At 39.1% G+C, this 12,990-nt stretch overlaps 1 long non-coding RNA gene across 2 annotated transcripts; it reads left to right on the plus strand.

The window, feature by feature from the left end:
* Positions 1-801: 801 nt before the first annotated feature.
* LOC127396058 (uncharacterized) lies at positions 802-12,516 on the plus strand. Of its 2 annotated transcripts, XR_007891893.1 has the most exons (5): positions 802-1,245; positions 5,728-5,819; positions 6,673-6,807; positions 8,627-11,705; positions 12,316-12,516. It is a non-coding gene; the product is annotated as an uncharacterized LOC127396058 (long non-coding RNA). The 2 variants fall into 2 exon arrangements; XR_007891894.1 differs by lacking the exon at positions 6,673-6,807.
* The last annotated feature ends 474 nt before the right edge of the window (positions 12,517-12,990 follow it).

Genomic DNA, 12,990 nt, shown 5'->3' on the forward strand with positions numbered 1-12,990 from the left:
CGCCCCGGGGGGCGGCACCCGGGCACGCCGGGGTTGCCTCAGGGGCAGCGGCTGTGCCTCGGCGGGGGTCGGCAGCCGGTGCTGCAGCAAACGTTCCTCGCCTTCGTTTGACACTGAACTTTGCTCCTCGGTCTGAGCGTGGTGACCACGCTCAGAAAGACAAGCGAGCAGCTGCTGCTTCAGCAGCGGGGCAGGGGTCTGGAGGAGGAGCAGCACAGCCTCTCCGCTCTTTCCTTGTTACTGGCCCGGGTGGCTCTGGCCACCTTGCTAGAAGAGCTTCCGCAGCGGCCTGTCTGCAGGCCTGGAGAAGACGCTGCTGGTTGTGTGGCGGCTCCGAGCCGCCCGCAGCTGGACCTGCCTGGGGGGGCTGGCAGAAAACTCGGGTCCACCCAAGCCCAAATGGTCACTTCATCAGACTAAGCCTTAGAACCCCTTACAATGGCTTTGAACAACCTCTGGATCTACTCCTTTGTTTGAAAGGTAGAGTAAGCATCTCTAATACGCAGTCAAACAGACCCACTGAGAGTATCCATTACAGACTGTGAAGGAATCTGAACATGAGAAGTGCTATACAATGTACTAATGTAAATGTTGCAGGGTTTCTTTTTTTCTCTGAGGAAGCCAAGGTGTCCTACGAAGTCAGGCAGCCATCATTCTCTGGTTCACAGAGATATGACGTATGAGAAGTTAAATGCTTTACAGAAAGTCATACAGTAACACAGAGTTCCTTTTTGTTTCTTCCAAGACCTGTGCTCCTACCTTTAAAACCACTCCTTTCCTAATAAAGTAGAAATAGTAAAATGCAGACAGCCAAAACCACATGTTCCACTTTAAAACATTCTTTGCCCTAAGTTCATTTTTCCCCTAAAGATCAGTAACATCTCAATGACTAACATCTTCCCACATCCTCTGATTTTTTTTAAAGGGGAGAAGAAAGGGAAATCCATTTTCTACCTCCCTGTTTGTACTATGTCTTCAAACATTCATGTGCCAGCCATTAGTTTTTCTCTGTTAGTATTTTTTTCCTGTAGTTTGCATTATGATTTGCTCAGTATATTACAACATACTGTTTACTCTTGTTTGTAGGTTCAAGACCTCCACATAGCTCACCTTTCCTGGGATTTCATAGATGATGGCCCACTGTTTAGCCATCATTCTGCTGAAGCCTCAATCAAGACCTTACCAGCTTCAGAAGGAGCAGTGTTAGGCACAGGCAGTTGCATCTTGAAGCTAATGTTCATCAAGGTACAGTCATTGAATACGACTTTAAATCTCCTCTAGCAAGTAGCCCTCCTTATTTATTGGTTCAATTATAATTACACAAGTCAGCTCTCTTCCTATATCTGGAATGCTTAAGGTATGTTTAATCATGAATGGTGACCTTACAGAAGTAGATGGCAGTCAGTGGGTCACAAAACCTGAACCTTGTGCAGTCTCAGGGTTTTTTTCTCCAGAGGATAAATTCAAAATCTCTTTTCTGATCTTTTCTTAGTGAATTTTACTGTCATTTTGACTACCTTTTTTCCTGCTGTAGATGATGTGGTGTTTTTTTTCTTGCACAAAATACACAGTCTACAAGGAAAAAACTAAGCCGCTCTGTCATGTGTCTACTTAAAACTTGCAGAGTATTTTATACACGGGCACCAAAGCCACTCGGAATGGGTAGACTTGATAAATAATACATCATTGTCCTCAAGTATCTTTTCCTAATGCTGCATTGCGTCACATAACAAAAATGTTGTGAAAGTTATGCTATACATAAAAACAGTCTTTGAAAAAAAGGATGGACCTACTAATCCCCAGAGGCAGTTTTCTGTTATTATAGAATCCTCTTTTCTGAGGCCACTGAGGCAGATGGCAGTCAGAGCTAGTGTGGAAGCATTTGAACATTGGTCATATTGTGGAGCATTTGAGCCCATTTCAGAGTGAACACCAAACTGCAGAAGTTTTGCTAAGTACCTCATCACAGCCATGTCCTTTGGGCAGACTACAATTCCTCCCTCTGCACCCTCACCCCTAAAAAAAAAAAAAAAAAAAAGAAAAAAAGCAATAACTCCTGCGTTTCTAAGCCATGCCACATTCTAATTTAAGCTATTTCTTTCTGACACAGCTAGGAATTAAGTATCCTGAATACCAGGTGGATGAAGAGACCATGGAGGGGACTGTCAGCAGTGGTGTAGTTTGTTCAGCGTACCTGCTGCATGTGGACTGCTTGTAGCTGAGCTTGCTTCTACTGGAGGCCAGTTAGCTGTCTGTACACATCACCCTCTAGGGAAAACTTTTTCTTCTCTGAGCAAGAGCACTAAATTGGTCCATTTCATCACTATGTCACAATCTATGCCTTTAATCTCTTTTTTTTTCCCCCCCACATTCTTACTCCTCTGCTATGATCAAAATCAGTATCTGGCTGACTGCTCAAAATGCAGGTTTCCATGTGTCTCTGTCTTGTCCTTTACTTACTGATAGTGAGCCCTGAATCTCTCCTCTATTGTTAGTTCCACATTATTGTCATCCAGGATCTGACCTCAGTCTCTGTTCTCATTTTCCTCATATTTGATCTAATTGCCTCTTTTCTTGCTATTTTGCTTACCTAGTCCAGAAATTATTCTTTGCTTTCTAGTCCTTTCCCAGCCTGAAAATCCCTCTGGCTCAAAAGCTCTGGCAGCCTCTCTACTCTGCTGTGCTTCATTTCCAGCACTTTTCTCTGTGAGTTGAGCAAAGCAGAGCTCCAGAGATGTATTAGGCACCTTGGGGTTATAATAAAGGATGAAACCACAGAGGGCCTATCCGTTCAAAGGAAGTGGCAGCCCACAGTCCTTTAGGAAGAAGTCCTGCAAGCAGATATGCTGGCCCATGAAGACCTTCCAGAACAGAGAATGTTTTCAGAAAGAACTGGGGGTGTATGTTCATCAACTTTTGGAGTGGGAGAGTCTGAAGCATAGTAGATGAAAGGGTACTCTTCAGGGAAGAGAAGGAAAATCTTCAAAGAATGGAGGTTGTGTCAGGGAGTCACTTAGACATTGCCTTAGAAAGATGGATAGTTTTGGAATCCAAAGGAGTATTCAGATTTCCTTAGTTTCAGACATAACTTTTTTATGAAAAGTGCAGCTAGGTCATTTGACACCAGCCACCATATGATCCAATTTGCTGGTACGTAGTTTTTGATCTGCAGTTTTCCATGCTTCAGGCTTGCCTCTGATTTTATTTATTTTTAACTTCAACTGCTTTTAAAGGGAATAAAGTCTGGGGTGTTTTGTTGCTTTTTCTGGGGGTTTTTTGGTGTTTCTTTGTTTTGTGTGGTTTTTTGTTGTTTGTTGTTGTTTGTTTGGTTTTAATAATACACTGGTTTTGCACATGATAAATTATATTTGCAGTTTTTCCTTAGCAAATACCTGCCTCCTTCTGCTTTGAAACAAGATTGGATCTCTGTTTTGATTATATTGCTGTTCTCATGAAAAGCCACTTATGTATGTAAAAATGTTGAGTGACAGTCTTCAGCTGTATATTAGACAATTTTTGCCTTCAGTAATCAATAGCTCAAAGTTGGTCATCCTCACTAGACATGCCTCTTGCTGTTCCTAGCATGTAGTCTGTAGGGTCCATATCCCTAACCCTGTGTCCATGGCAAAGCATGACATTTACGCAGCATTTACTGTTCCCATTTCTTTTTGGTCACTATGGGAGTGAGTATGATAATTGACAGCTGTCTTTAATGAGCTTTCTGGCTTCTGCCCTGAATGTAGCAAAGACAAGAAACTGGGCAAGTGGAAGTACTCAGTTGGGATAATGAGTCTAGGGCAGGAGACACGAACAGAAAAATTGTGACAGGGTTTTGGCAGGGCAGATGTCTGCCTAGGGTGTCCTCCAGCCTAAGCCTTCCTTGCATTTCCCCTGAGCAATTTAATGGCAGTTCAGTGATTCACATGAGGAAATAAAAGACAGGATCCTTTGTCTCCTGTCTGTTGGTAGTGAAGAAATATAATTTGTGTCTGGATCTTGGAACAGGCTCGAGTCTGGGCTTTTCCTGATCACTAATATTTGGACTAGTACTGCCTCATACAGTCACCCTGTGGATTTTATTCTGTTTTAATAAATAGAACTGCACCACATATTTTTCCATTCTGTTTTCCTTCTGCTTTCTCTTACCTTTGCTGATTGCATTTCTGGTCTTTTCTGAGTCATTGGCTCCCCCCTCATTACAGTTCTGAACACAGTGGTGGGCATAGTTTGAGAGTATTTAGCATTAGTTGCAAAACTATCCAGAGACTCTCACCACTTGTACTGATGCCTGTGCCAGCATGGTTGTTTGCCATCTTCTCCTTTGTGCAGATGCACCTCTTTGATTGGGCTGAAATCTAAACTATGTCATTAGAATAATAGTAACCTACATTAAAAACAAAACAAAATAACAAAACAAACAAACAAAAAACCACAACTTTTTGTTTGGTTGGTTTGGTTTTGTTTTTCAGAGATCTAGTTAACAGTGCATATACGTATACTAACTTTACTGGCAATCCACAGGACACAGCTAGGATAAGTGGCTAAGGTGTGGAGAGAGAAGGCCAGTGGAAGCAGGAATCTTTTAGCTTGCTCCATTGCCTGAGCCAGCATCCTGTGACACTAAATCTTGAGTTCTTTTCTGGAGAAAAACTGCACATTCTCCCTCTCCACCTTCTTATTGGATTTTAAATTCCAGTTATAGAATCTGAAATACACACAGAAAGTAAGCATCAATGTGGCATTTCTAGTGTTTTAATATTAATTCTATCTATGGAAATATATCCTGGGTGTCCTTGGTATAATGGTGGAAAGGTCATTCATCTGAAATGGCTCATTGAGTGAATTTGCCCACATGGAAGAAGGTGTTTGGTTTGTTTTTTTTTTTTGTTCTCTAGATTTACTATTCCAGTTAACTTGTTTCTCAATCATCCCCTGAGTCAGAATGAGTATAGCTACCCTTTTCTGTAAAACTGACTCAGCTATACTGTAAGTAGCTGTAGGATTTTATTTTCCTGTTATAGTATCATAGAAACCATCAAGTGCAAAAGTAATGTTTATTTCACTGTTCTTTTCTTAGGCCAATACGTTGCTAGCGTATGGCTGAGATAATGTTCTTGCTAAAAACAGTGGTCCAGTAGCAAGTGAGAATCCAACCCAATTTTCAAACTGTAAACATGATTTTTAAATAGTTGAATGTCTTTACCTGAAGAGAGAAAATATAATCCCTCATCTTCCAGCACAGCCTGCCCTCATTTCATGATCTCTCATTGAGCTAGTTGCATTTTACCCAAACCCTGCTGAGAGACTATTGCAGACTCTTTGTTAGGAGAGCTGGAATTTAGCTGATTAACAGCCACATTTTGTACCTAATTTAGACATGGGATTTTCTTATCAATTCTTGTTTCCTTATCTTTGTTCAAGTGGTTCAGTGAAACTTACCTTGATATTAATGTATATACCTAAGAAACTAACTTCATTTTAACAAAATTAACTAACTTCATTTAACAAAATTTAACAAAAAAGATTAAGATGATGCTTAATCTTTTTTTCTCTTTTCTTGTTGTGTGGGGAAGTCAAAAGTCATATCTTTAACCTGTAAGAGAACCTGTGCACCTTTTCCACTGAATAATGTGTAGAAATAATTATTAGAGCAGCCCTTTTAACTTGAGACCCTCCACTGTTTCCAGTACAACTCCTGTGCATTTTACACCTGCCTTTTCTTTGCAGGGAACTTGTGCAGTGGAATCTGGTGAGCCTTGAAATGAGTAAGAGCTGCTTTACTACAGCCTGTGTCTACCAAAATATATGACCTAGAAGTGGTGAGTTTATTAATGGGGAAGAAGGCTCTGAAAGAACATCAACCTATCATTTAGGAAGTATGGCAGATTTTGGAACACTGTGTTCCACACAAGGAAGTTGAGAAAGGGTATTTTAGGACATATGTCTATTTGTTTGTGGTTAAATAAGAAATAATTATTTTATAATTTTTTAATAGTTATTTCCTCAGGAAGGTCAGGTCACAGCTGTGGACCATCATTTTCTCCTAAGATAACATTCGCGAACTTTCTTGCACCTGAATAGTGAAGAAGTCAAAGGGTTTACCAAACAGAAAGGTAGTTCTGTTTGGTGTGTGTGACCACTAGTGGAACAGTATATTTTCTTCCCTATTGTAGTAGTAGTTAAACAAATGCCAAGACTTCAGGAATGGAAGTTCTCCTTCATTGTTTAATACTGTTAAACAAAATTGGAGAAAGACTCAACTAAGTCTGATACATCCTGGCAGATTTTAGGTCTGAAATGAGATGGTGGGCAGAAACACAGATATCAAGTAAGAATGGCCCAGGTACAAAGAAAGATACTGTGAGTGCAAAGTGTTTGTTTCCAAGGGGTTGACACTGATCTCTTACCTCAGAAACTCTTTGCTGTGTCAAATCATTAAGGAGACAATTCTGGCATTTCTCTACTATGGATAGAAAAACGCACATCTCTGCAGATGCCCCTGTGCTCTGCCTGCTGAAGAGCAGAGATGCACTGACAGTTTCTGTCAGAGCCTCTTTGGTGTCCTTTGAGTAGGCACAAAAGACAAAGTAAGCCATTGATGAGAGTTCTTTCCTTTCTCAAACTCTCCCCTTCATATCCTTTTTTTTCCAATATATTTTTTCCTTTCTGCAGTCTATCTGCCTTTCCTGTGCTCACTGCTGTTGGTCATGAAAAACAAGGGACATCATAGCTGAACATTTTCCTGAATGACATTTGAGCATGATGATCTGTATCCAGTACAGCATTTGCTGAGAGATCTTCTCTGAGGTATCATATCTTCATGATAGATAGTATCACAATGCTCCATAACTGGCAGTCCATGTTCAAAGTGCAGAGTCCTACAGTGGTGTTTAACAGTGGCTCTGCATCACACTGTTGAGTCTTCAGCACAGTGATGTGCAAACTAGCACTGTGAGGGGGGAAGAGAGATCTTGCTGTGTTAAGCTGCTAGCTAATTCAGACAACCAATTTCTTCCAGAAAGTTTTAGAAATGTTGTATTTTATGTAAGACTTCTGTATGTCCACTTTTGCTCACCTGTGCATTTACTGTCTAACCTGGTGTCTGGAGAATGGTGATAACTAGCAAGTGAAATTAACACACCTATAATCACAGAGCATCATCTGAATCTTAAATTTAGCTGAGTCCTTAGTTGTTGATCTACAGATACTTTTTAGATGGATTTTTCATTATATTATATTGTATTATGTAACAAGAGTCAGAGAAGGACACGAGAGAGAAAAGGTGAGGAAGAAATAGAAGAAGGAATTAATAAAAGAAAATAATTAATTACTAAAATGAGGCTAGGAGAGTTAAGCCCCTGGTGAGAGTTAAGGCTGAAATAGACATTTTTAATAACTGATAAGAATACTGTGCGACTTCACTATGTGAGTAATATATGATTTATGATCTCCTTATTAACTTCCTTGCTGTTAAATGCCCCAGCTTTTTAAATGATGTGATACTGACAATAAAGCACATCTTTCAGGGGACTTAACTGTTTTTTTAAAATGAATGTGGGGTTTGTTTGAATTTATATTGTGAGTGATGCAACAGTTTTTGCCACCTTTCTCTGCTGTTAGGAAATTAAACTCCCACAGTTCATGAGGAAAAGTTTCACTCATTCTGGTTCTAAGTTTTGTCAAGTTCTTCTGCACCCACAGGCACTTCACTCCTTTTTCCCTTCTGCGTCAGCCTTATCTCCGCTTTGTCTCTTCTGTGTTGATTCCTCAGCTGGATAATTAAGCGCTAAATATTGGTAATTTTAAATTTTTTATTCAGGAACTGAGCAATTACAGAGCAAACAAACCCAGGTCTCACTGAGAGTTAAAGAAGTCTGGGCATTCTGGAGACTTCCTCCTGACCAGAAGAGTGACATTTTACCTTTAGAGAGACAAGCAATATCCTCTGATTTCTGTGATTAGTTAGAACTTGCCAACATAGATGAATTTTGGCATATCCTGTGTCACTTAGTGTTTTGTTTTGGTTTTTTGTTGTTTTTTTTTTCCATTTAATCTATCCATCCATAAAGTAAACAAAACCAGAAAAAGTATAATCACTCCTAGAACTAAAATAATTAATAAGAAATCACAATATTTGGTAGACATTCAATAATAAGTAAAAGAAACTGAATCCTCAGTCTTGTTACTGTCAGTATGACAGAGGAGTCCAGCAGCATGCAACAGAGGTGCAAGGACAGTGTCCTGTGCTCATTTAGTCAATTGTGTTCTGAGTTGCTTGATCAGGTCTAGTTCTGGCCAGTTTTCTGATCAGCTCCACAGCAGAATATCACCCTCCTGGCTTTAGAAGAAATACTCCAGCTTTATGTTAGTGTAACGCTGAAGAGAGTTCAGCCCACTGAACCAGGGTGATGTGTTTCCAGCATATATGAGGGAGGGCACCTACTCAAGTCATGTAACTGGACGATGCTGGCTGACTGTGGAGTGGATCCAAATGTGTATTTATTCCTGATTCAGATTCTCTAGGTGCACAGATACATTTTGTTAACTTGGCTGTGAGGTGGTCTTAAGATGACAAAGACAATGCAACCATTTCTGAATAATATTGTTAATGTTGCTTCAACTACAGGAAATGATGCTTGAATGCAACTGCATGCATTAGGAGAACAAGAATTCCTTCTCCAACAGAACACGCTTTGTTTAGCACCAGCAATACCACAGGTGAAGACCAAATGGAAAACCTTTCAACATAAACAGAGAAAACAATATAACACAACTGGCAAGCTTTTAATCTCTAGTGTCACAAGGAGACACTGTCAGGATTAGAATTTAACACATGGAAGCCAGCTGTAGCAACTAAATATCTCAAGTAAACTTGTTCTTAGATAATGAAATCCATTCATGAGGAATATCACAGAAAACTGGAGTGACCTGAAGAAACTCAGAAGAGATTACCAGATTTATTCTTGGAAAGGCAAAAAAGTGGAGCTCAAAGCCTGACAGACTAAAAATGTGATTGTTAATTGAAAAGTTATATCTCCAGATACTCAAAGAACATTTTTTAAAGATAACATGTTGCATAATATATTGCAAAACCACCCATAAGTGTATGTAAAGCAAACTAAGACAAAATCAGAAAACCAGTTACATTCAGAAATACAGCTGGACATTCTGTGAAAAACTGCTAAAATTACCTGATCAGAATTCTCGCTTTACCATGACCTCAGTATTAAGAAAACCAGGCTGCTATGCTGCCCTGGAACAGACAGGGAAACTAATCTGAGGAAATGGTGACTTACAGAAAGACTCTACTATACTGGGGTTATACCAAATGTGACATATAATATCTCAATGCAACGGTGCAGCTAAATACAAGATGTATTTGATGGATGCTCTAAGATTGCTCTTTGCCCCTTCCATGATAAGTGCATTAGGAGGACACCATGGAAAAGACAAGGAGCAACTTTGGGTGATCTAATAACTCTGTAGTTATTAGAGGAGCAGCCACTCATACCTATCATGCTTGCTGGTGTGAAACTGTGTGTTGCAAACATAACTAAGATGTTCCTGCTGCTACGGACCCTCTAGCTGTTAAAATGCATTGGAATCTCCAGGTAACATTATTCATTGTGTTCATCTGAGCAGGCAGAAGTGACAAGTAGATTAAGAGTTTCTTGTGCGTTTAGACATGACAAGTTAAAAGCTTTCACTACCCTTTAAAAACATTTACAGTAAACTGATGTCCTTAATTGGCTGTCGAAGAAGCACAAATGTTTAAATCATTTGAAGCCTGTAATAAAGCTTAATTAAAGGTAAAATAACTTTTCTATACATTTTACATGGGCTTTTGCTATACATCAAGTAAAATTCAGGTTTGAACTCAAACTTTTAATAAGTCCTTAATAAAATGGATCTCAGTGTCATATTGCTTGGTTAGGGACCTGATTAGAAGCTATTCAACATTAATGAGAGTAATTTTATTAAAGGCTTTTAGAATCAGTCCCATGTAAACCGGGCCAAGTTAACAAAGTCTAATGTGTGTGTAATGCATTTGTCTGCGCATCCAGTGCTATTCATGCATGCAGCTGGTCTGCACAGCTCACTGAATGGGAAGATAAGCATACATAGAGGTGGCTTAGAGCTCACCTTTAAACTCCGCTGATTTTACTGCAAACCTTATCTTTTTTTCCCCTGCTCTATCTTATACTAGTCGGAAATTCTCTCAAAAGACAGATGCAGGTCACCAAGTTGTTAAGATGTAAAACTGTATTACAAATTTCTTACTACAGTGCCACAACGAGAATGAGCAGTGAAATTTGAACCTACTTGGATCTGTTTCTTCCAGCAACACAACACAAAAGAGCTGTACTGTGCTGGAGGTTTTAACAATGTGAGTGCAGGAGCTCACTGTCAAACTTTCATAGTTAGAATATTCTTTTCACATTTGGATGTAGATGTATCCCATGTCTGTGAGCTATGCAGGGAGAGGGATGAGGGGATAAAGACTGCATAACATGTACACACATGTAAGAAATATATTTTTGCAGTCCCCAAGCAAACAAAGAATGAACCAATTTGCTTTCATAATCTATTTTGTTTTCACCTTCTCCTGATGCCTATAGGCAAAAATCCACACATTAAAATGGCGAATTTTTCAAAGTTTTGAATTGTTGCCTAAAATGTTGTACAAATTTTTGTGTAATATTTACTGCTACTGGAGCTCTCACATGAAGCCAAGTGGTCCACATGGAAGTGAAAATATCTGTTTCATCAAGTTTTCTCTACGGATGTGTGTTATTTTTTTTTTAAAGTTCAGCTGGACTTTAAAAATTAAATTGATATCCCATCAGTTTTTGTCAAGTTACTGCATGATATTTTTTAGGGGTGGTCAGTTGTCTGACTCCAGTTTGTTTGTATGTTTAGAAGCTGTCACAGAGTAATTTTTTTTTTTGCAAAATTATCTGTAGAATTTTTAAGCCTGGACATGATACTTCTGTTAAATTCACAGGCAATTTGATTTTTTTTATAGCAAATTTGAAAAATCAGGACTAAAAGGCATTGTTGACAACACAATAAATCTTGTTACAGGTGTCTGTTGGTCTCTTTAATTTTCCTTTCAGTTAAATATTTAACGGCAATACTCAGATTTTTAGGCTTTTATGTGTTTCTGAGTCTGAAGGACCAGAATCAGGCTTGTAACTGTGCCTTGTGAGACAGCAGTTTCTTACTTTGTTCACACTGTTCTTTGAAGATCAAGATTTCACATGCATAGAAGTATCTAGTGTGAATGAAGGTAGAGTCTTGAAAGATTCTTTGTAAGCCTCCAGTTCTTATTGAAGTATAAAATGTTCTTTCAATAAGGAAAAGAGATCATATTGTGCTATATGTCTCAATTAGTGACCTATTTTTTCTTTGTGAGGAGGGGAGTAGACAAACAGGTACCTGAGACTAATCTCTTTTTCCTTCTGCAACTTTTACAGTGCAGACTACTCTGTTGTTCTTTGTGGTGGTTCCTCTCTGATTCATAGTTTGGTTCAGTTATCCATTCTAAACCACTTTGCAGAGAACAGAGGTATATCAGTGTTTGCAGAGTGTGCCATCCCCTTCCTGCCTGGGAAGCAGGAACAGAGCATGGGGTGCTGTTGTGATGATGACCTTTGGCAAACTGAGATGCAAAGCACCGCGCAGGAATTTCCTCCAGCACAAAGGTATTTAACAAATTCTCCAATTCCGTGGTGGGACCTAGTCAGTAGGTGGTCCACTTGTCTGTCTGTCTTTCCTTATTCTCATCTTTGGCTTAGAAAAGCTGTAGTAATAAAAAAAAAAAAAAAGGGGGGGGGGGAGGGGGGTGGAAAAAAAAGGAAAAAAAAAGGAAAAAACAAAACAAAACAAAAAAACAGCTATTACACTGGAAAGACATGTGATCTGCATAATTGCTCTAATTGCAGCTAGTTCTGCAATGAATAGTCCTGCTGTCAAATTCAACAACGACTTAGAGGAAAAAAAAATCTGAGTTCTTTTCTATAACATGAAAGACATGAAGAAACTCTTACGATTACTCCCATTCAGTTTAAAGAGCCAGTGACTAATTAAGAGGGAGGAGCAACAGTGCTATTGTTGAATTATTAAAGAAAGGATTAAATTGGCAAGCATAAATAAACAAAATTAAACTATGCACCCCTCTGGCCTTTTTGAGTTACACAAATTGGTATATTAGTCATGCATGATAAAGGTAGTTTTCACCAGCATTAGAGATTTTTAACATATTTGTAGCAAATGTTGTATCAAACATAGACTATTCAAAATGTTCTATTTCAGGATTCCAAAAAAAATAAAGAAGTAAAACTACATGGACAATGGGCAGAATGTCATCCATAGACCTGAAGGCAGAGTTTAAAGAAAGGAAAGCCAGCCAGCCCTGACTCAGACACTACCTCTCTGGCCTTGCACAGACTTCTCCGTGTCTCTTCCTTGATTTGCCTATCTTGAAAATGGGGTAATAAAACTTACTTACCTGTCTTATTGTATTGTGAAACTTACTTAATGTCTAGATAATGTAGTTGCTATAGAGAAGCAAAATATTTATAGATCTCTTTTAAAACTTGTTCTTGAGATGTGAGCAGTGATAAAGCTTCTGTTCATACTTAGGAAGCCTAGTTTTGCAGAGTAGAAACCTAATCAGGCTATCCAAATCTAATGCCTAGTAATAAGGAAGTGACCTGAGAAAAAATGGTTTTTATATACTTAAGTGTGGCCATGGAGCCTGTGAACATACCCTGGGTTAAAAAAATGAAGAGTGTTTTTCCTATTTAATTTCCACATTCATCTGACACAATCAGAACAGGAATAATTTTATTTTCCTTTCATATCTTTGAAACATTATATGCTTTCCACTTTGTGGTGGGTTGACCCTGGCCAGCAATTAAACACCCATCAGCTGCTCATTCATTCTGCCCTCACTGGGATTCAGAGAGGACTGAAAGACCACATGTG

Source organism: Apus apus, chromosome Z (assembly GCF_020740795.1).
Source record: "Apus apus isolate bApuApu2 chromosome Z, bApuApu2.pri.cur, whole genome shotgun sequence".
Taxonomy (NCBI): domain Eukaryota; kingdom Metazoa; phylum Chordata; class Aves; order Apodiformes; family Apodidae; genus Apus; species Apus apus.